The following is a 24224-nucleotide window of genomic DNA, read 5'->3' on the forward strand; positions in this document are numbered from 1 at the left end:
ATGAAAAGCCAACCAGTTAACACAGATGCTATGCTTTTGTGTGTTAAGCATCGTGTTGCACTTTCATTTACCTAAGTTACTGGCTTGAAAGCGGAATCGGTTGTTTGCTGTTAAAGGATTCTATCTCTGTGCAATGCAAACACTAATGGAGATTGAATGGCACTTGACCCTTTATGTGGATATGCAGATGTCATGGTGAGAGATAGCATTTTATTTGAGGACTATGTTCAAGCCTACACCATGCTACACCATGGCCAAATTATGCAACATAGAGATACATTTTGGGTTCCACATGCATGCTTGGTCTATTTAATGAAATATTATGTTTTGGGTTTATACATTTTATATGGGAATAGTTTCAAATAGCATTTTCAATGACGAGGTATGATTTTCTGTTCATTCAGGTGACTGATGAGTAAATGAGACATCAGGACGGAGGTGAGAACCTGGATTTTACTCCACAGGGTAAACCTCAGAATAATGGTTACTGGAGTAATCACCTGTGGTATTACTTCTGTACACTGAAATATTGACACGAAGGAGAGTTGAATGGAAATATTGACACCTAAGGAGAGTTGAATACTACTATTTCAAAAAGGAACAAAAATGTCTCATTCTGCTCACTCCCACATCTATGTGCACACGCTATGATGTCATATACTGTAGTCCTCTGCAAAAATAAGCACAGCATTTCTCAAGAGTGTCAAGACAACGCTGAGATTAAACCTCAAAGTTGAGATGTTGTAGACAAAGTGTTATTCCACTTCAAGCTGCCCTCAAGCCAATCAAGTAGCACCAAAGCTATAATAAGCTCATTTAAATTAGATTCTCACAGACTAGAAGTGATTCATTTGGGGGTGAAAAGTGTTAACAGACAAGGGCCTTTGTTCCAGGGCCTGTGATAACACATTTTAAAGTAACTTGACAAGGCAGTCTTGTGTTTTCCCGGCATTCATAAGAGCAACATTGTTTTTAGTTTTTTTGGTGGAGAGAACAAGAATATGGTAATAACATAAACTGTATAGTTTTGGTATAGTTTTGGTGAAGAATACAATTCAGAGTAAAATGTGCATCCTTGATAACATATTTTACAAACATATTCCCTTTATGTCTCCTTGAAATGATGTGCACTGTGGAGCACGTAGTCTCTCTAGATGAGTTGCCTCCCACAATGTACCAATGCTCCAGCTTATACGTCTGTAGAAGTGCTGCCGTCAGTTGGGACAGGAGATGAGTCAGAAATGGGAGGTGCATCAGAGGTGCAGTATTCACTTGTTGCTCTAGCTTAACAGGACCAAAATTCCCACTTGCATTTTATGCCCTGTCAACCCAATCTCATATTTTGTCTGTCTGATTATTATTACATTTTTTATCGAAATGTCCCAGGGAATCGAAAAGGGGGTAGCTGCAGCCCAATATGGTGACCGGAGTATGGGCAAGTGGGTGTGTTGAAAGGAAAGTAATGGGCATGTGGAAAGGAGTGGGTATGTCAAGGGCTTGTGGAAAGGTGTGGGTGTGTCAAGGGCTTGTGGAAAGGTGTGGGTGTGTAGAAAAGAAAATAGTGGGCATGTGGAAAAGAGAGGGTGTGTCAAAAAGGAAATAGTGGGTGTGTGGAAAGGAGTGGGTGTATCAAAAAGAAATAGTGGGCGAGTGGAAAGGAGTGGGTATGCCAACCAAATTAGTGGGAGTGTGGAAAGGAGTATGTGTGTCAAGGAAATTAGTGGGCTTGTGGAGGAAAGTAGTGAGCGTGTGGAAAGTAGTGGGTGTGTGGAAAGGAGTGGGTGTGTCAAGGAAATTAGTGGGCGTGTGGAAAGGAGTGGGTGTGTCAAGGAAATTAGTGGGCTTGTGGAAATGAGTGGGTGTGTCAAAAGCAAATTAGTGGGCATGTGGAAAGGAGTGGGTGCGTTGAAAGCGGTCTGCTATAGGTCAGACAGTTTGGAGTTTTGAAGCCAGAGGATGACTCTGAGTCGTACGTCACTTTTCGTCTTACAGAGATAATTGTACATTTTCAGTAATAAAACTGACAAGTGTATTATTTTAAATCAAAAGTACTAATGATGGGTGTACTATTGCTTCACCCTGATATTGGCTACTAGGTAGACTTCCCATGCCGTTGCCGGGACAGAAGTGCTTGTCAAACGGGAGCTAAGGGCACTGTGTCCAAAACATACTGTAGTTGTTTAGTTTTCATGCAAGCATTTTCAAGCATATCCTATCACTAAGTCTCACAGTTATACAAAATATCACAAGCGAGTAGAAATGTTAACATTGTTTGTTAGAGTTTAAAGTTACATTGTCTCACCAAACTGTAGCCTACTCACCACAGTGGATTGTTTGAGGACTGATTTGGAGAGTGAGAGCTGGTGAAGCCACATGGTTACCCAGCATGTGCGCACGTGGTCAGTTTTCCTAATGCATTTATTCTATGTTAACTCTATGTTATAATATGTCCTGATATTGGGAAATGTGTTGGCCATTGATATGATGACATTTGATAAGTATTAATTGTGATGGGAATTCTAAATGTTACATTGATGAAATACCTGTTTAGGTGGCCTTCTAAGCTTTTCAGGTTTCTCATTTCGGGAGAGTTTAGGAAGGAGTGACATGTTTCCTCTGGGCTCTCAACTGAGGGATTATTGATGATCTGTCTAAGTTATAGTTGCTCCGTCTAGTTTGAAGGTGCATTGCCTTAGAAACCAGTCGAAGCTTCTGTATATTTACCATTTTGATTATTGTTTGTTGTTTTGAAAGTATATGTCAGTGTTCCTCAACATCTTGTACATATTTTGGATCCATCTTCACTTTCTGCACCTGTAAATAAATACCACCATTTTGCAATCGAATCCTGCGTACCTCTTGATGCTTCTCACCCCACTGACAAGACCCTGGGTCCACTATTGATCTCGTCAACCAGTCCTATAATTCCCTTTTTTCAATGTATGTATTAAATAATAAGTCAAAAGGTTTCCATATTATTTGTGTTTGTGCCTGTGCCAAAAATCTACTGTCATAATAGATCTGGATTCACTCTGCTGAATGTACTGTTGTAGTGCCAGTGCGGAAGTCTTAAAGACTGCCTCAAGTGCTGAACACTTTTCCCACTTGATAAGTAATCTCTATTCCTGCTTGCTCAAGTAATTTCAGATTTATGATGGTCAGTGATCTTTCCGGAGCTTCTTCTCTGCACACTTTGGGATTTAACTGAGCAGATTTTATGACACTCAATAATGAGTTTCATGTTACAACATAAAATACAAAGACACCTCTTCTTATGCTGATGCACTTTGATTGGCCCCAGGTCCCTGTAGGTTATAAATTACACTACTAGACAGTGAAAAACTCTAGTGGCAGTAATATTTGATATGTGTATATACAGTATATTATATAGTATATACATCACATGCTACTCATAATAAGACAAAGCAATTAGCCTATTATAATGTTTATCTGACTCCATAAGATAAAAAGCAATATTATTTTTTTACATTTTTAATTTAACCTTTATTTATCTAGGCAAGTCAGTTAATACAATTTAGTACTCAATAGTGAAGATGGGGGGGATCTATACAATTACTTTTTGCAATAGTATTTGGGAACCAAATAAGTGTTAAACAAATCAAAATATGTTTGGATGTGATCCTGGTTATTTGAAGGAAGATCATGACTGCTGTATGACCCTGATACAGACATCTTAGATATGACTGACAGTTTAGTGAAATTGGCCTGATCTCTCTCCAAATGTTTTCTGTCACTAGGCTACAGCTACAGCCTCCAGGGTTATTGGCATATGCTGTCACCTTGAAGAATCACCAGGAAGAGACCGATGGATCTGGAGAGACAGATGTTGACTTAAGTAAGTTTTCAGAATGTTTTAACCTCTAAAAGTCTAAGCCTTTGAGGGGGTGACTATGGAATTGTTTTAAGGTCATACCGTGGATAATTTAGCTATTTGATTTAGAATTGTCAGACTCCTGTAGGAATCCCGCCAAAATAAAACAATTATTTGAACACATTGAATTTAGCCTTTACTATATAGACTATATAAATGCATTGAATAACACATTCATAAATGGCAAAAGATACAGTAAAAAAATAAGGAATACTGTTTTGAAGTGTTTTTCCTTTATCTAGGAGATGTGGACACCTGCTCTTCTAACATCTCATTCCAAAATCATGGGCATTAATATGGAGTTGGTCCCCCCTTTGCTGCTATAACAGCCTCCACTCTTCTGGGAAGGCAATCCACTAAATGTTGGAACATCACTGCGTGGACTTGCTTCCATTCAGCCATTAGAGCATTAGGCACTGATGTTGGGCGATTAGGCTTGACTCGCAGTCGGTGTTCCAATTCATCATAAAGGTGTTCGATGTGGTTGAGGTCAGGGCTCTGTGCAGGCCAGTCAAGTTGGAAAGGTAACATCTTATGACACCGCCACATTAAAAATCACTGCGCTCTTCAGTAAGGCCATTATACTGCCAATGTTTGTCTATGGATATTGCATGGCTGTGTGCTCAATTTTATACACCTGTCAGAAACAGGTGTTGCTGAAATAGACTAATCCACTCATTTGAAGAGGTGTCCACATACTTTTGGCCATGTAGTGTATTTAACCCCTTTTTATTGGCACAAAAACTACCTCCATACATTTTTGAAAAGGTACCGGGTTACCTTCAGATGAGTCCCCTAACACTGGTGTGTGAGAATCTCATCTTTCTATAGAATTTGTAGCCAGACCAGAGCCTAAAATGTACTTTTTGTTCCATCAGCCACTGTAGCAGGTAGATGAAAAGATCTACCAGCCACTCAGATTTTTCACCAGCCAAAATAATTTCTCACCATAATTACAGCAAAAAACTGATGGTCTATAATGTTTCTAAAACAAGAATGTATTAGTAAGAAGTAATGTGGTGTATTGCTCAATTTAATACAAATATTTGCTACCTGAGTCTTTTAACCAAAATATCAGATGAGAAAAAAATTCAGCTACCCCTTTTAAGGGCGGCAGGTTACCCTAGTAATGGGGCCACTGGAGTCATGTCAGGTGGTATCTGTGTGTGTGTGAGATTTGGGATGTGACAAGTAGTAGACAGCGTCTACAGAGTCTCTTCGCTATCAGTTGAAGCTGCAGATTTAAACTAACATTGAAAAACAACGGAGCTTCTGAACAAAACATTGTAAATAGACAAGAAACACAAGGAAAGTATCACTTTGCTGACTTAAGTATATTAGACCCACTTTTATGGCTGTGCCAGCGCCTCCAAAAATCAATCTACCAGCGCTTCACTCACTGTGAGCAAAGCTGTTGCTGTACGAGGTGGGATGTAGGATTCAGATTTATTTGTGTGATTAGCAGCTATGAAACAAAATAGCTACTTCAGCATTTTTCTGCTAGAAATCGCAATTCATATCCTCATACTTAACTTCTGACTGTATTTTTATTCACAAATGTGAACGTAATGCTCGCACTGTAGAGACCTGCAAATTGACCATCCGCCACTGTGGCTGGTGAAGTAGGCATTCTTACCCTCCAATACCAAAATCTACCTGCATCTGGCCGGTGGCAGGAGTTCATTTTATGCACTGGTTCAGACAGAAGTAGGCACATTGGCGGTGCCGACTTCAGACGAGACCTGTGGGGCTTGTGGAGGTCAGAGCAAAACAGAGGACACCATCGTGTGAGTCTCATCTATCCATAGTGGCCATATTAGATTGTAGGCCAAACCGTTCAGCAGTTTTAGTGAAAATACCTATTTTTGGGAATGTCTCTTAGTCTGACAAACACCGCTGTAGCTTGGCCACCTTCCACCGCAGATGCAGAAGGCCGACATAGGCGGATGCAGATATTTCTACCTTAAACTGATGGGGATTGTTTTATGTTACTTAGATTGATGCATGTGTGTGACAATAGACTCCTAAGGATGTTTTAAGGCAGAATGGTTTGTATATTAATTTTGTGGTTATTAGGAATGCAAGTTTACACAGTAGCAGTAAAATCTACTGATAGATGTATAAATCTGGTCATATTCTAAAATGTAAACAGAAGTCCCATCTTTGTATACTGAAGCTACAGTACCACTATGAGTCTGTTCACACTGAGCTGTAATAGCCATTGTTCAGAGTTCATTTTCCTGCATATAGCCTATACTGAATAATTTATTTGAAACAGGGTGAGGGGTGGTTACCTTGGGAGAGTGATATGTGTGAGCTATGACGCATGTTGGTGAGTTCAGCTCTGCGTAATATGTTCCGGAATGAACTAATGCATTTTGCAAGTCTGTAGATCAGAGGCTCCTCGGGGGCTAAAACTCTGCAGCACAGGAGAAGTTAACCTGGACGAAACCTTACTCATACTGTACCTGCAACTACAGTACAGTATTCCACCAGCATGCGTCATTCTACTGCGGTCTGAAAGCAGTCTGCTGCAGAGCTATCCTCCTCCCCTCTCCCTCTCCTCTCCCTGCCTCACACTGTGGTTGGCTTTGATCTGTTCAGTTGCAGCTCCCATTGATCCTGACACTAGTATGTTCACCCCCGCAGCCACTATTGGAGTACAAACCAGCTGTGCCCAGTGCCTGCAGCCCCTTACACCCACGTCAGTCCTCCTCTCTCCCCCTCCTCCACCACCTCCTCCTCCACCCGCGCTGATGTATCTGTTAAATTATGCAAATTAACAACATGCAGCACCTCGCATTTCAAGTGCCACGTGCAAAGTAAGGCACTATTTAAGTATGGTAATGTCTCTTTACATAAAACATGTTTAAATAAGGGACATAATCTTACTCCTTAGAATGTTAGAGCAAAGATGTGTCACAACTCTACTTATGCGAGGAGAATACCATTAGCTCATCCATGTAGGTGGATGTCTTACAATGCACAGTGCATTGTGCTTGATGTGTAATGACTGATTATACAACACGAGATGAGTCAGTTGGGAATGGTCCATAGTCCTGTCACCTCAACTCCTTGGTCTATCCTGACAACAGGCCAAGTCTTCCTCGCTGCCTGAACAGGCTACTGTGTGTCTCTCTGGCCACTCTGTGTGTCTCATAATTGGAAAGCTCATGGGGACACTGAGGCTTCAGTCGTGTCTGTGGTCTCTGGCTCATGTCCAGAGGGCTCCACAGGAACCGACAGAGGTCATCAGACTTAAACAGCTGGCTCTGACTGAGGGGGCACAGAAGGACAGGGTGGTGAAACTATCCTGCTGGACACAGATTCATGGAATCTGTCCTCACGCCAAACTTTGCTCCACTTTTGTCTACTTTGAGGTTAAGTGAAACTGTTTCCTGTCTCCTTTTGTAAGGAAAAAATATGTGTGCTGGCCTCATATTTTTGTTCTGGCTTTGAAGTAATGGGGAGGGTCTATGTTCTGCTCTGCCTCCTACCTGAACATCATTAAAGGGGCTGCTAAACTGTATTTGGAAGCTGCTAACAATGTCTTATTTTAGAGCACTTGAAAATTAAATTCACTATTTCCCTTGCATTTAACTCATCAAAGTATTTCACCTACATCCAACAGAGCTTCTCTAAAGTTACAAAGGATGTGATTGCATTGTACTGCACTTGTATTTCACTAGGTTTGGGATTCTTGTTCTTGTCCTCATGTGTTTTTTTTTACCTGTGGTTTTATGTTCCTTTGAAAGAAAGGAAAGAAATATATAACATACAGCAGTATATCAAAAACGACAATGGACTGTTCCTTTCACACATGGAGTGTTTGGTGTCCCACCCACGAGGCTCACTCAGGTTTTCATCCCAGGGGAGCTTGTCTAAAACACAGATAACAAATCAAACAGGATCCCTGCTGACATCCCGCTTCACTGTACTCTACCTGCAAGACTCGCTTCCATTGTTCCTCCATAAAATAACAGTTCTTAGCTCTTCAATTGTGGAGAAAATGGCTGAAAACTTTGACTAAAGGTGTATGGGATTATCCAAATCAAGTATTACCGAGACTATGAAACATAGAATTAAAGTTTTGGGATGCTTCTTAAATCTGGTAATAGCAAATGGACTCCCTAATAAGAGTTGGAGGTGGACAATGACAATAAGCTAAATGCTTTTATTAGCTAAATATGAAAATACATGTATGTTTTTGTTGATTTTTTTCATGCAATGTATGGTGGTTCTGCCATGACAACCCTTATAAATAGATATGCCAGATAAAGTGGCTGTGGATATTTAAGGACTCTGTGTAATGTTTCATTTTTCACCTGAGGGATTTTTACTCCTGTAACAATTACTGAATTTCAGCATCCTGTCAAGAAGCAGGACAGGCTGAGCTTATCATGTTTTTTGTTTGTTAGATTTCTCTTTCTCTCTCCCTCTCTGGAGTACAGTAAAAGTATTGAAGCGTGATGTTCTCAGTAATAGAACACATACTGTATACTTCCACGTTTTGACTCAAGGAATTCAACTCCCCCAGCCAAGCTCCTCTCTGACCCATGAGAGAAAATGAGTATAGACAAACTAGAGAAACCTTTGTTCGGATAGAATATTGTATAACATATACATATTGCCCAGAGAATGCCTTGTCCATCTAAAAGCAAAGGCACTGCCTGGTGTACCAATGTGGCTTGGAATTTCTATCAAGATCAAGGACAGATACCTGAAACCTATATTTTGGTTTTCATTTGGGGGATACAGCATCCCCATCCACTTTCTCTAGTACTAAACCAGCAACGTTTTTTGCCCTCAAGAGCCAGGTGTTCCCTGACCCTAGGTTGAAGATAGCCAGGTGTTCCCTGACCCTAGGTTGAAGAAAGCCATGTGTTCCCTGATCCTAGGTTGAAGATAGCCAGGTTAGGACAAGCTAATAATTCCATGAGGAAGCGTTTTAAAATAAACAAAATGATTGTTACTAAGTAGCATTGCTGGTGCCATTGTTTAGAATTCTTCCTCATTGCTGCAAAGAGTTATGGGATATTAGAATCCTCTTGTCTTAACCTTTGTTATCTTCAACCTAGCCCTAACCTAAACCTGATCTCGACACTGAAAACGGACCTTTCCCACAGACTTGTTATGAACGTGACCAGAATTTAGAAATGAACCCCCTTACCCCACCGCTCCCCCAAAACCCTTCCTCATCCCTCCCCATCCATTGTGGGAGAAATTACAGTGATGGAGTCTCAAGCAGATGGTTTTATGCAGTTTTAATGTTCAATTTGCTTGCTTTAAATAACTGTGGCTTTTAAAAAACTGCAATGAGTTCATTTGGCACAACATCAATGCTGAAGTAATAATGCTCATTTGAAACCTACAGAAATATTATACCGTACATCTGCACTGTGTGGCTGGCAAAGAAAAATCAAAAGCATTCGGGCTGGCACTGAAACTCTAATTTGCTTGGTGAATATTTCGAACAGTCAAGTCTGTTTGTCTGACAGGCAGTGAAATAAATAGAGCAGGTTTATAACTTGGAGTGATTAATGTCTATTGGACATGGATGTCTGAGACTGGTGAAGTTAGCTACCAGTCTGCCAGTGTGGCTGTCTATCCAAGGAATTGTGCTTTACTGCTGTCGCTATATATCCTTAATATGAGATGTGGTAAAACGACCATCTGAGTCTGATACCCAGGAAAGGCTATGTCTGTGGCTCTCTTTGTCGTGGTATAGAGGCACATAGGGATTCTGTCAGACGCCCCCACACAACCTATAGCACAACAACACAACAGTTCCACCTCATCCCTCAGGCTGTCAAGCGCCCAGTAGGGGGCTGCAGTCGCCAATGTAATGGGCTAGATTCTTATTTGGCGGTAGGGGGCTTCACACCTGTCTGTCAGGTTCAGTTATTGGCAAACCCTGTCACGGCAAGTCATTCTGCTCTCAGCCAGCTCTCAGAGGGGCCCTGCTGAGCTGAACACCACACGCTGCAGCCTCCTCAGTCCCCGGGCTCAGGCTATACATCAGGGTTCCCCAATTGGCGCCCGCACTGATTTTCTTTTTTTTTTTGTGTGTGTGTGGGGGGGGCAAATCAGCTCCAAGTGATTTTAATTTTGGAAATCTGTTCCAAAGTATTTCCACCCATAATAAAGAGATATATGTGATTGTATACAAAAGTAAGCAAGATTTGAAATTATTATGCTTTATTCAAATATGAAATCAGTTTGGGCTTCTTGTGGTCAATTTGCAGTCTACAAAATATTTGTAATTATGTTCCAGTCGCCTGAGCATCCGCTCAAGAAAATATCAACCCTTGGCTGAATCTAGTTGATGATCCCTGCTACAACATGCCCAAAGATTGGAAAGCAGCTGCGGTCATCCCCCTCTTCAAAGGGGGGGACACTCTTGACCCAAACTGCTACAGACCTATATCTATCCTACCCTGCCTTTCTAAGGTCTTCAAAAGCCAAGTCAACAAACAGATTACCGAACAATTTGAATCCCACCGCACCTTCTCCGCTATGCAATCTGGTTTCAGAGCTGGTCATGGGTGCACCTCAGCCACACTCAAGGTCCTAAACGATATCTTAACCGCCATTGATAAGAAACAATACTGTGCAGCCGTATTCATTGATCTGGCCAAGGCTTTCGACTCACCACATCCTCATCGGCAGACTCGATAGCCTTGGTTTCTCAAATGATTGCCTCGCCTGGTTCACCAACTGCATCTCTGATAGAGTTCAGTATGTCAAATCGGAGGGCCTGTTGTACGGGCCTCTGGCAGTCTCTATGGGGGTGCCACAGGGTTCAATTCTTGGGCCGCTCTTGCTGCTGCTGATTCTCTGATCCACCTCTACGCAGACGACACCATTCTGTATACTTCTGGCCCTTCTTTGGACACTGTGTTAACAACCCTCCAGATGAGCTTCAATGCCATACAACTCTCCTTCCGTGGCCTCCAACTGCTCTTTAATACAAGTAAAACTAAATGCATGCTCTTCAACCGATCGCTGCCTGCACTTGTCCGCCTGTCCAACATCACTACTCTGGACGGTTCTGACTTAGAATATGTGGCCAACTAAAATACCTAGGTGTCTGGTTAGACTGTAAACTCTCCATCCAGACTCACATCAAACATCTCCAATCCAAAGTTAAATCTAGAATTGGCTTCCTATTTCGCAACAAAGCATCCTTCACTCATGCTGCCAAACATACCCTCATAAAACTCACCATCCTACCGATCCTCGACTTCGGCGATGTCATTTACAAAATAGCCTCCAATATCCTACTCAATAAATTGGATGCAGTCTATCACAGTGCCATCCGTTTTGTCACCAAAGTCCCATATACTACCCACCACTGCGACCTGTATGCTCTCGTTAGCTGGCCCTCGCTTCATACTCGTTGCGAAACCCACTGGCTCCAGGTCATCTACAAGACCCTGCTAGGTAAAGTCCCTCTTATCTCAGCTCGCTGGTCACCATAGCAGCACCTACCTGTAGCACGCGCTCCAGCAGGTATATCTCTCTGGTCACCCCCAAAACCAATTCTTCCTTTGGCCCCCTCTCCTTCCAGTTCTCTGCTGCCAATGACTGGAACGAACTACAAAAATCTCTGAAACTGGAAACACTTATCTCCCTCACTAGCTTTAAGCACCAGCTCTCAGAGCAGCTCACAGATTACTGTACCTGTACATAGCCCATCTATAATTTAGCCCAAACAACTACCTCTTCCCCTATTGTATTTATTTATTTTGGTCCGCCTCTGGGCTGAGGGACTCTGGCGCCTCTGGGCTGAGGGACTCTGGCGCCTCTGGGCTGAGGGACTCTGGCGCCTCCGGGCTGAGGGACTCTGGCGCCTCCGGGCTGAGGGACTCTGGCGCCTCCGGGCTGAGGGACTCTGGCGCCTCCGGGCTGAGGGACTCTGGCGCCTCCGGGCTGAGGGACTCTGGCGCCTCCGGGCTGAGGGACTTTGGCGCCTCCGGGCTGAGGGACTCTGGCGCCTCCGGGCTGAGGGACTCTGGCGCCTCCGGGCTGAGGGACTCCGGCAGCAGCGCCGGACAGGCGGTAGACTCCGGCAGCAGCGCCGGACAGGCGGGAGGCTCCGGCAGCAGTGCCGGACAGGCGGGAGCCCCTGTAAGGATGAGCCGGAGAGACAGCCTGGTGCGGGGGGCTGCCACCGGAGGGCTGGTACGTGGAGGTGGTGACGGATAGACCGGACCGTGCAGGCGCACTGGAGCTCTTGAGCACCGAGCCTGCCCAACCTTACCCGGTTGAATGGTCCCGGTCGCCCTGTCAGTGCGGTGAGGTGGAATAGCCCGCACTGGGCTATGCAGGCGAACCGGGGACACCGTGCGCAAGGCTGGTGCCATGTAAGCCGGCCCAAGGAGACGCACTGGAGACCAGATGCGTAGAGCCGGCTTCATGGCACTTGGCTCGATACCCACTCTAGCCCGGCCGATACGCGGCGCTGGAATGTACCGCACCGGGCTATGCACCCGCACTGGGGACACCGTGCGCTTCACAGCATAACACGGTGCCTGCCCGGTCTCTCCAGCCCCCCGGTAAGCACAGGAAGTTGGTGCAGGTCTCCTACCTGGCTTCGCCACAGGAAGTTGGTGCAGGTCTCCTACCTGGCTTCGCCACACTTCCTGTGTGGCCCCCCCCAAGAAATTTTTGGGGCTGACTCTCAGGCTTCCATCCACGCCGCCGTGCTGCATCCTCATACCAGCGCCTCTCCGCCTTCGCCGCCTCTAGCTCTTCCTTGGGGCGGCGATATTCTCCAGGCTGTGCCCAGGGTCCTGTTCCTTCCAATTCCTCCTCCCATGTCCAGAAGTCTCTCTCGCGCTGCTCCTACTGCTGCCCGTTACCACGCCGCTTGGTCCTGTTGTGGTGGGTGATTCTGTAACGGTTTTCCTTAGGTGAAGGAGAAGCGGACCAAAATGCAGCGTGGTGGTTATTCATGTTTCTTTAATAAAGACTCAACACATGAATAAACTAACAAAACAATAAATGTGCGAAAACCTAAACAGTCCTATCTGGTGCAAACACAGAGACAGGAACAATCACCCACAAACACACAGTGAAACCCAGGCTACCTAAATATGGTTCCCGATCAGAGACAATGACTAACACCTGCCTCTGATTGAGAACCATATCAGGCCAGACATAGAAATAGACAAACAAGACATCCAACATAGAATGCCCACTCAGATCACACCCTGACCAACCAAAACATAGAAAGATACAAAACAAACTATGGTCAGGGTGTGACAGAGGGATGCTTTTGAAAGGAAGGAGAAGAGGGTTGTTCTACAGTGGCAATGAAGTGTCAACACATTTTTGCAATCCTCCAAGCAGCAATATCTTGGTCATAAAATGCGATGTTTGCTCTGTCTCAGGTTATTAGAGGAATGTTAATACAAATTTCTCCAGCCTGAACTACTGGCGTTGTCCATCCTGGTTATACTGCTAAATCACAGAAGGATTTTACTTCAACCAGTAGACTCTTTGGCTTGACCCTACCCTGACTAAATGCCACAAACCAATTTCCCCAACTGAGACAGTAACTGCTATTAGTACTGTATAATCCTGTGAACTACTGGAACCAATCCACTAAGTCATATGAAAAACCACACCGGTATATTTCCATTGTGTTTACTTATAATGAATATGGTGAGGCTTGGGGAGAACAATGAGGCCTGGGGGCCCAAAGGGGACAAGTCCCTGTAACTGGATCATTGGCAGCTCTTGGCTTTCAGTCTATAATTAATAGGTGTTCTGCCTGGAAAGCGAATGACTTGAGAAAAGGTTTTACACTGCATACTATTAAAAGGGACACCTTGTGAACACTTCCCTTTCCACTTATGGAGTTGTGAAAATGTCAAACGCCCAGGTATATGGCATCTATTTATTTTATACCTATCGCTGACGTTTATTGTGTACTCTCTCTAAAGCCCATTGCTGTGTAAACTGGGTGAGTTATGAGCTATACAATTTTTTTATTAAAAGTCTAAGAAAAGAATATCTCTGACCATGAAGTTCGCCAAATTTTTTGCTAGCCTCCTGTTGCTAGCTGTATTCAGACCCCTTGACTTTTTCCACATTTTGTTTATGTTAGACTTATTCTAAAATTGATTAAATTGTTTTTGTCCCTCATCAATCTACAAACAATACCCCATAATGGCAAATCAAAAAACAGGTTTTAATATTTTTTTGAAAATGTTTTACAAATAAACAACTGAAATATCACATTTACATAAGTATTCAGACCTTTTACTCAGTACTTTGTTGAAGCACCTATGGCAGCAATTACAGCCATGAGTCTTCTTGGGTATGACGCTAGAAGCTAGGCACACCTGTATATGGGGAGTTTCTCCCATTCTTCTCTGCAGATCCTCTCAAGCGCGGTCAGGTTGGAGGGGAGCATCGCTGCACAGCTATTTTCAGGTCTCTCCACTCTGGAGGTCCTGAGCACTCTGGAGTAGGTTTTCATCAAGGATCTTGCTGTACTTTGCTCCATTCATCTTTGCCTCGATCCTGACTAGTCTCTTAGTCCCTGACACTGAAAAACATCCCCACAGCATGATGCTGCCGCCACCATACTTCACCGTAGGGATGGTGCCAGGTTTCCTCCAGACGTGACGCTCCCTTCGACCTCATGGCTTGGTTTTTGCTCTGACATGAACTGTCAACTGTGGGACCTTATATAGACAGGTGTGTGCCTTTCCAAATCATGTCCAGTCAATTGAATTTACCGAAGGTGGACTCCAATCAAGTTGTCAAGTTGTAGAAACATCTCAAGGATGATCAATGGAAACACGATTCACCTGAGCTCAATTTCAAGTGTAATAGTCTGAATACTTATGTAAATAAGGTATTTCTGTTTTATTTGTAATAACTTTGCAAAAATGTTTAAAAACCTATACAAACTTCATCATTATAGAGTATTGTGTGTAGATTGATGAGGAAAAACATGTATTTAATCTATTTTAGAGTAAGGCTGTAACATAACAAAATGTTAAAAAGTCAAATGGTCTCAATACTTTCTGAATGCACTGCATACCCTCCCACATTGTATTCAAGGTGATATACAGTAATATATACAACGACACAATGGTTATATATTAGAGTATTACATAAAGCGATTTTTGAGGCATTGTCCTCTCAGGTACTGTTTGATGTTAGTCATCACACCACACTACACTCTAAGAAAAAAAGGTTTTCAAACGGGTTCTTCGGCTGTCCCGAATAGGAGAACCCGTTAAAAATAACCCTTTTTGTTCCAGGTAGAACCATTTTGGGTTCCATGTAGAACCCTCTATGGAAAGGTTTCTACATGGAACCCAAAATAATTGTCCCTGGAACCAAAAGGGTTCTATCTGGAACCAAAAAGGGTTCATTCAACGGGTTCTCCTATGGGGACAGCCAAATGACAATATTTAGGCTCTAGATAGCACCTTTCTTCTAAGAGTGTAGACTACCTCAACTATGTAACTCTTATCCCACTTTAAGAGCCACTACTGTGCATTGCACCATTTAGGATCACCTGCATAAATATATCCCCATCAGTGGCGGTCAGTGCCATTTCAGATGAGGGAGGACAAAAAAAAATATGAGTGTGACCTTATATCTATTACAGCATATTGGTTGGATGACTGTCATTCATATTTTATTCACCCAGTTAAATGTAACAGCGATAGGTTTAGGCTACTACATGATACTCGAATTTCCCCTATACCCATCATGAGGTTGCTACAAACTTGCCTATGAATGAAAATTTACAACGTATGTGTACACTGGTCGAGAGACAAATTTGATGTGACAGAGAGTGACACATGGACAGACAGCGACATTCAATACTGCCTTGCACACTCTTGCCCATATCGGGTGTAATCATTAGTCCTACAGTTGCGTGTACGTTTATCCCTGTTTTGTTCCGTTTGCTTTTGTTAAAGAAATATTTTTCCACAGAATCGATAGAATGCATACACCCCTGAACACCGTTTACAGTTTCATCGCAGCGGCGTTGTATTCCTTCTAGCGTCTACGTTATGCGCTCTGCTCTGTTCACCTCTTCCCTTCGCTTGTGGACGTCAATTCACACAACATAAGCTGAATGTGACAGGCGGAAAAAATAACTTTCCAAGCCAAACCACTACATTGTTGTCACCATATTAGCTAAAGTAACGTCATAGTCAGCATAGTGTAATGAAGTGCTATTTCCTATGCAAATGACCAGCTTACTGCTATTGCATTGCTATAATTGAGACAACATATAGCAATGTATTTTCACAGTAAAACATGGTAGGGCCATACAGGATAACTCACACACACACTCACTGAAAAGACACACAGACTTGCCAAGACAGGAACGCACACACCTACACACACGCAGCCCCTCCCCTTCTGGATGTGCTCCAAAGACAAAGAACTCTGTCGAGAACCAATGGGATACTGACACCAGGCTGGAGGAGACTGTCTATCATCTACGAACAACCTACCAGGAGCCAGGACTACCAGAATCTACCTACGTCATTTCAATGTATAAAATGAACTGTACGATTGTGACCGGTCTCTCTTTTTTCCAATGGTTCGCTTGAGAACTTGACGAAACGGAGCCGTGCACGTAATTGCCAGATATCATTACTCTTGAATAAACGGCCTTTACTATACCGTATCCGCCTTGTCCAGCGTCTCGACTTGGTCTCGTTTCTCATATACCTATTCATCAACAATAGCCAATATAACTAACGCGTTAGTAAACCCGCTAAATCATGCAGTAACGTTACAGTGTATAGTCAGTAAGCAGTTACACCGGCAGGCCCCGGTGGCAATTACATTTGTAAAACCAAAAGCTTACCTTGATTTGGAAGAGTTCAAGTGTTGTGTTGGATAGTCATAGCCAACTAGCTAAGATAGCATCAATCTGTTTGAGCAGGGTGTTTCAATAGGCTAAACTAGCTAGCTAAGTGAAACTGGGAAAAAAGGGACAAAATCTCTCTCTATTTTCCTCTTGCTTCTCCTTCATTTAGAAATAAATTAATTTGTTCAACTATTTTCTTTCTCTGAGTCAACTGCTCTCCACCTTTTTTGCAGTGCTAGCTGGCTGTAGCTTATTCTTTCAGTACTAGATTCATTATCTGATCCTATGATTGGGTGGACAACATGTCAGTTCATGCAACAAGAGCTCTGATAGGCTGGGGGACGTTCTCCGGACGTTGTCATAATTACTGTGTAAATCTATGGAAGGGGGTGAGAACCATGAGCCTCCTAGGTTTTGTATTGTAGTCAATGTACTCAAGAGGACGGAAGCTAGCTGTCCTCGGCTACACCATGGTACTACCCTACAGAGTGCTGTTGAGGCTACTGTAGACCTTCTTTGCAAAATATTGTGTTTTAATCAATTATTTGGTGACGTGATTATATTTAATATAGTTTTATCCAAAAATGATAACTTTTAAAATGTTTAAAACATTTTTTTAAATGAAATTCCCTGTGGAGGAAGGTCCGCCCTTCCTCCTCTGAGGAGCCTCCACTGATCCACATACTATGCACTAAGTAGACAAGAGCACTCACGTTACAGTAATCACCACTAAACAAGTCATTCCTGAATAAGCTTATCTTCCAGCTTACTCCAGAATGAGGAAAAAACACAAGTATGGAAGATTATCAGGAATCAGGTAAGACCCAGATGCAGACCCTGTCAAAGGTACAGGATGGCAGGCAGGCTCAGAGTCAGGTCAGGCAGAGGTCGGTAATCCAGAGATGGGGCAAAGGGCTGTGAGACATGGGTTTAACTCGAGACACATGAAAGGTGGGGTGTATCCGAAGGGTATGGGGCAACAGAAGATGAACAGCAGAGGGACTAATAATTCTAGAGATGGGAACAGGCCAATAAACCGGGCGGAGAGCTTGTGGGATTCCACCCGGAGGGGCAGATATCGGGGTGGACAGCCATACCTTCTGCCCGAGACGATACCGAGGAGCCAGGGTCCGATGGCGATCCGCTTGTTGTCGATACCTGGAGGTGGTCTTGAGGAGGGCCGACCGTGCTCTCCTACAGATACGACAACAGCGGCGGACAAATATCTGGCCAGAAGGTGTGCTGACCTCCTCTTCCTGCTCATACCCCAGGGAACACTCAAATGGTGATAGGCCCATGGCAGAGCAGGGAAGGGTGTTGCGGGCCTATTCCACCCAGACCAGCTGCTGGCTCCAGGGGGTGGGTTTGGCAGAGACCAGGCAGCGCAGGGTGGTCTCGAGGTCCTGGTTGGCTTGCTCTGACTGGCCGTTGGACTGGGGGTGGAACCCAGCCGACTACCCAATGAGGGTGCAGAGCGCTTTCCAGAACCGGGATGAGAACTGAGGGCTGCGGCCGGAGACAATGTCCACGGGAAGTCCATGGATCCGGAAGACGTGCTGCACCATGAGCTGAGCCGTCTCATTGGCAGAGGGTAACTTGGGGAGAGGAATGAAGTGGGTGACCTTGGAAAAGCGATCAACGACGGTCAGAATTGCAGTGTTGCCATCAGATGGGCGGAGACCCATGACAAAGTCCAGGGAGGTGTGGGACCAGGGGCGATGAGGGATGGACAGAGGTTGGACGAGGCCAGTCAGAGCTTGTCAAGGGGTCTTGTTCTGTGCACAGACCATGCAGGCAGTGACAAAGGCGGCGACGTCCGGAACCATGGTAGGCCACCAAAAGCCTTGTCGCATGAAGTCCATGGTCCGCCTGGAGCAGGCAAGGCAAGCCTGGAGGAATGGGCCTACTCCAGGACCGCAGAGCCGACAGAGTCAGGCACAAACATCCGGATACCTGGGGCCCCCCAGGGTTCGGCTGGGACCGCTGCATCACCCGGACCTGTTTCCCAATACCCCAGCTGAGTACCGTCACCAGGCACGAGGTGACATTGAGACGGGTATCCGGCTTGACGTTCTTGGACCCCGGCCGGTAGGAGAGGGGAAAGTTATACCGGGTAAACAGCAGGGCCCATCTTGCATGCCTGGAGTTGAGGTGCTTGGCAGTGCGGAGATACTCCAGGTTTTTGTGGTCGGTCCACACTATAAACTGATGTTCCGCCCCTTCGAGCCAGTGCCTCCATTCTTCCAATGCCATCTTCACCTCGAGATGCTCCTGATTCCCCACATCGTAATTCCTCTCTGTGGTGGTGAGGCGGTGGGAGAAGGCGTGCAGGGATGCAGCTTAAGGTCCAGGGCAGAACATTAGGACAGAACAGCCCCCAATCCGACATCCGAAGCATTGGCCTCTACCAACAACTGACTGGAAAGGTCCCGGATGAACCAGGATTGGAGCTGGGTTGAAGCGGTATTTAAGGTCCCGGAACGTGAACGGAACCTTGGAAGAGGTGAGGGTAGACAGGGGGAGGCCAGGGTGCTGTAACCCTGGATAAAGTGATGATAAAACTTGGCGAAACCCAGGAAGCGTTGCAGCTGCACCCTGGACGTAGGCTGAGGCCAATTCACCACCGCTTTTACCTTCTCGGGATCCTTCTGGACACTCCCAGCAGAGATGATGTAGCCAAGAAAGGGAATGGTGGAGCGATGGAACTCTCACTTTTCCGCCTTAATGAGCAACTGGTTCTCCAGAAGGCGCTGGAGAACCTGCCGGACATGGAGCACATGTTCTTGGGGGGGAGCGGGAGAAGACGAGGATGTCATCAATGTAGACGAAGACGAACAGGTTCAGCATGTAATGGAGAATGTAATTCACCAGAGCCTGGAACACAGCAGGGGCGTTGGTGAGGCCAAAGGGCATAACCAGATATTGGTAGTGGCCGCTGGCCGTGTGAAAGGCGGTCTTACACTCGTCCCCCTCTCATATCCGCACCAGGTGATAGGCGTTACGTAGATCCAGCTTGGAGAACACAGTGGCCCCCTGGAGCGGCTCGAAGGCTGAGTGGCCCCCAGGAGCGGCTCGAAGGAAATGAGTGGTAGCGGATAACGGCTCTTGACAGTGATGTCGTTGAGTCCCAAGTAGTCAATGCATGGGTGCAGGGTCTTGTCCTTCTTCTCCACGAAGAAGAACCTTGCGGTAGAGGAAGAGGGGCGGATAAATCCAGTAGCTAGGGAGTCCCGAATGTAGTCCTCCATAGCCTTGGTTTCGGGTCCCAACAGCGAGTACAGACACCCGACCTTGTGCTAGGGAGAAGGTCAATCCCACAGTCATAGGGGCGGTGCAGTGGAAGGAAAGTGGTCCAGGACTTGCTGAACACCTCCCGGAGATGCTGGTACTCCGCGAGGATGGCGGAGAGATCCAGAACCACTTCCGGGGACCCAGGAAGACATCCCGGGGCAGGTTGCACCGACTTCAAACAATGGGCGTGGCTCTTGCCCATGATGGCAGCCGTAGGCCAGTTGATGAGTGGGTTGTGTCGCTTAAGCCAGGAGAATCCCAAAACCACAGGGATCTGGGGGGACTTGATGAGTAGGAACAGAATGGTCTCGCTGTGATTCCCTGACACATGTAGGTTGATGGGAGTGGTGTTATGGGTGAACTGACCTATACAGCGCCCATCCAGTGCTCTAACATCCATGGGAATGGAGAGCGGCTCAGTGGGGATGTTAAGCTCGGAATCCAGTGTGGCGTCCAAAAAGCTCTCATCGGCCCCAGTCAATGAGGACCCGGAGAGATTTGAACTGGTTCCCCATGAAAAGGGGTGCGAGTAAGGGAAGCAGAAACGTTCTCCAGAAGACCCACCGAGTACTATCTCCCTGGTGAGCATGGCCCTTTACCGGACACATGGAAACAAAATGACCAAAAGTCCCGCAATACAGACAGCTCCTTGTGCTGGTCCTGTTTTTGCCGTTCCACTGGTGACAGCCCAGCTCTGCCTAGTTTCATGGGCTCGGGAAACAGTGCCTTGGGCTTCTTCGGTCACTCTCGAGGAAGGTTGGGAAATCTCGGGTGTCTTCAGCCACGGGACTCTTAGGGACTTCCGGGGTGGCTCGGAGGCGAGAGAGAATCTCTGGATGGGCGAGCGACATCTAATTCCCTCTCCATCCGTCGTTCCCACAATAGCCCATTGATGAAGATGGTCAAAGTGATGAGAGAGTCAAGATCCGTGGGCAAGCTCATCCTTAACCTCCTCCGAGACGCCGTGCAGGAACATGTCGAACAATGCTTCCGGGTTCCACGTACTCTCTGCTGCCAATGTGCGGAAATCCACCGCGGCCACATTGCGGGTGTCCTGCCGGAGATGGATTTGCTTCCGGGCAGCTTTTCTCCCGGAGAATGGGGCATCGAAAACCTTCCTCACCTCTCCCACGAACCCCTGCAGGCTTACGCATATGGCCGGCTGCTGTTCCCCATATGGCGGTAGCCCAAGTGAGAGTCCTACCAGCGATCCGAGGGGAAGGAGGAGGGCTGAAGCTCGAAAATGAGTGCACACTAAGCTAAAAAGGCCCGACAGGTGCTCGGCTATCCATGAAAGCATTCCGGGGGAGGTAAGCGTGGCTTCCGGAAAGGTGGAGTGGCCGGTGGGGTGGCGCTGTTAACCACCAAGTTACTGGGGGCGGTGGGGTTACCACCGTGGCAGGCTGACGCCAAGACAACCCGCGGTATTGCTCCCACAGCATGTCCAACACCTGGTCATGGCGCCCAGCCGACGTTTGGACCCCCTCCATCAGCCCACGAAGCAATTCCTTGAGCGAGCTCCTTGCGAGGAGATGGTGTTGCGCAGCTGGTCCGGGTCTGCTTGGTCAGTCATGGCATGTTCGTACAATCAGGAATCAGGTAAGACCCAGATGCAGACCGTGTCGAAGTAACAATGTTTATTAGAGCAACAGGGGCAAAGGTACAGGACGGCAGGCAGGCTCAGGGTCAGGTTAGGCAGAGGTCGGTAATCCAGAGGTGGGGCAAAGGTACAGGATGGCAGGAAGGCTCAGGGTCAGGACAGGCAGGGGTCAAAAACAGGAGAACGAGAAAAGAGACACAGGGAAAAGCAGGAGCTGATACAAAAATGCTGGTAGGCTTGAACAAACAAGACAAACTGGCAACAGACAGACAGAGAACACAGGTATAAATACACGGGATGATGGGGAAGATGCGCAACACCTGGAGGGGGGTGGAGACAATCACAAAAACAGGTGAAACAGATCAGGGTGTTACAGAAGACAGTCTATTTCTGTTCTGTAGCATCATAGCCCTCATCATAAGATAACTGGGTAACCTGAGCCAAGTGGAATAAATACTATGACCAATAGCGACAACTTACGAGACTGATTCCCAAAATAATGTTTCATGTCTGAACAAATCAGCGCTTCCTCGTCCTTGTTCAGTGACTGACACATGTGCTGATCAGCTTCAGGTGTGTGACAAGCGTGTTCACAGGATATGGGAGATGACAGACGATTGTAGCATATGTTGGTGAAGGGTCTTATTAATCAAGCATCCGCTGACTTCTACTGTATTTCATGAAAGTGAGTCTTGGGCCATGAATATGCATACTGTAGCTATGTGTGTGTATAAAGAGACTACAGGCCTGATTTATTGTTACAGATACTGAGCAGTTTTCATCTTAGACCAGCTCAGGTAGTATACACTCTTAGAAAAAAGGATTCCAAAAGTGTTCTTCGGCTGTCCCCATAGGAGAACCCTTTTTGTTTCCAGGTAGAACTATTTTGGGTTCCATGTAGAACTCTGTTGGGTTCCATGTAGAACCCTTTACATAGAGGGTTCTACATGGAACCCAACGAGTTCTACCTGGAACCAAAAAGGGTTGGTTCTTGAAAGGAGAACCCCTTCAAAGGGTTCCCCTATGGGGACAACTGAAGAACCCTTTTAGGTTCTAGATAGCACCTTTTTTCTAAGCGGATACTGCTGTGTGCAATAGTCCTACTAGTATGCAGTAGTCCTACTGTTTTTTTGGTTAGATAACTGAACTCTAAGTCTTAGCTATGTGATTGTTCACTATTTAGAGGTGTAGCCCAGCCAGAATGCTGCCAATGCCAGTTGGTGTCATACTAGGCTGTGACAACTGGAAGGACACATGGAGGAATTAACACATACAGTATGTACAGACTGATGCCTACATGATGAACATGTATACATAGTAGCTGAAGTGTTTTTGACTCATTGGAAAAAGGGTGACAGGGATGAGAAACATCCACCATAACTACAACAAAAAGGGATGTGGACATCTGCCTTTCCCATCCATTTAAACACACACACACACGTGCACACACGCATGCACACACACAAATGCATGCATACATACACGCACACATACACACAATGTGAGACAGTGACACTAAATTGGTGGAGTTTGCATGTATCACTGTGTCTTGTAGCAGAAAGAACAGACAGGCAATACAGGATAAGAATGTATTTCCTATTCTGGCTGAGTGGGCTGTTTCCATTTCATTTCCCACTCTTTGTAACAAATAGGGATATCATTTTTCATACTTTGCCATAACAAAATATGCAAATGCCGGGGATGAATTGAATGTATCAGGTCGCCTGGCACCTATTGTTTCTTCCCTTTTATGAAAGCTGCTGGCTACATGGGGGTGTAATTCCATTTGTTAAAGAATGGCAATCATTAATTTGTGTACTGTCAACTGTGATTAATTATCTTATTACAGGTTGAACTATAACTTGCGTTAAACATCAAAATGATCACAAATAAAGGTTGAGGCTGCTCTGAGATTTGAACAAAAATGTCATTTGTGATTAATGAATGACTAGAGACAATATTACACTTGTTTACAACAGAAAGTGATGGGAACCAATGGAAAATTGCAATTAGTGCTAAGAGACGACAATTTCAGCCTCTGGTTATGTCGAATTGGACTTTCTGATTGATTCACTTTGTTTGAGATCATTCCTTGAATAATGGCGACTCGAGATAAATGCAGGCCCTATTCTCTGAAATCTACCACTGAATATCACTGAAGTGTTACAGATTGCGCGACAGAAATGTAAAGGTAATTTCCAATTGAGCCAACATATGCAGCATTTACTGTGATGTGCAGTCTCAGCAATGCAAGAACTTGTCTTTAAATTTCAATTAAGCTGTAAGGCTGAACTTCCACGATACGGATTGAATAGAGCCCTTAATCCTTACCATAATCTCTTTTAGGTATCTGATATAGTTAACCATAGAAATGACACTTTCCTGTGTGTCATTTCAAACATATGATTAAATCTGACCTGTAATGAACTGCCTGGGAGGCCATATACTTAAGAGAATAGAAATCTCTATTGTATTCAGCATCCCTTGCCATCGCCCCATTCTCTTTCTATTCCCCAGGCAACGGCCATTTTCTACTGCAATGGTTCAAAAAATTGCCACTGGGAGAATAGAATAAGCAGCAT

The 24224-nt window shown here is 45.2% G+C and overlaps 1 protein-coding gene across 1 annotated transcript in view; it reads right to left on the minus strand.

The window, feature by feature from the left end:
- Window positions 1-24224, minus strand: part of LOC112221956 (metabotropic glutamate receptor 4-like) — a 323222-nt gene that overhangs the window by 131850 nt on the left and 167148 nt on the right. The gene's annotated exons all lie outside the window — the stretch shown is intronic.

Source organism: Oncorhynchus tshawytscha, linkage group LG22, assembly GCF_018296145.1.
Source record: "Oncorhynchus tshawytscha isolate Ot180627B linkage group LG22, Otsh_v2.0, whole genome shotgun sequence".
NCBI classification, from domain to species: domain Eukaryota; kingdom Metazoa; phylum Chordata; class Actinopteri; order Salmoniformes; family Salmonidae; genus Oncorhynchus; species Oncorhynchus tshawytscha.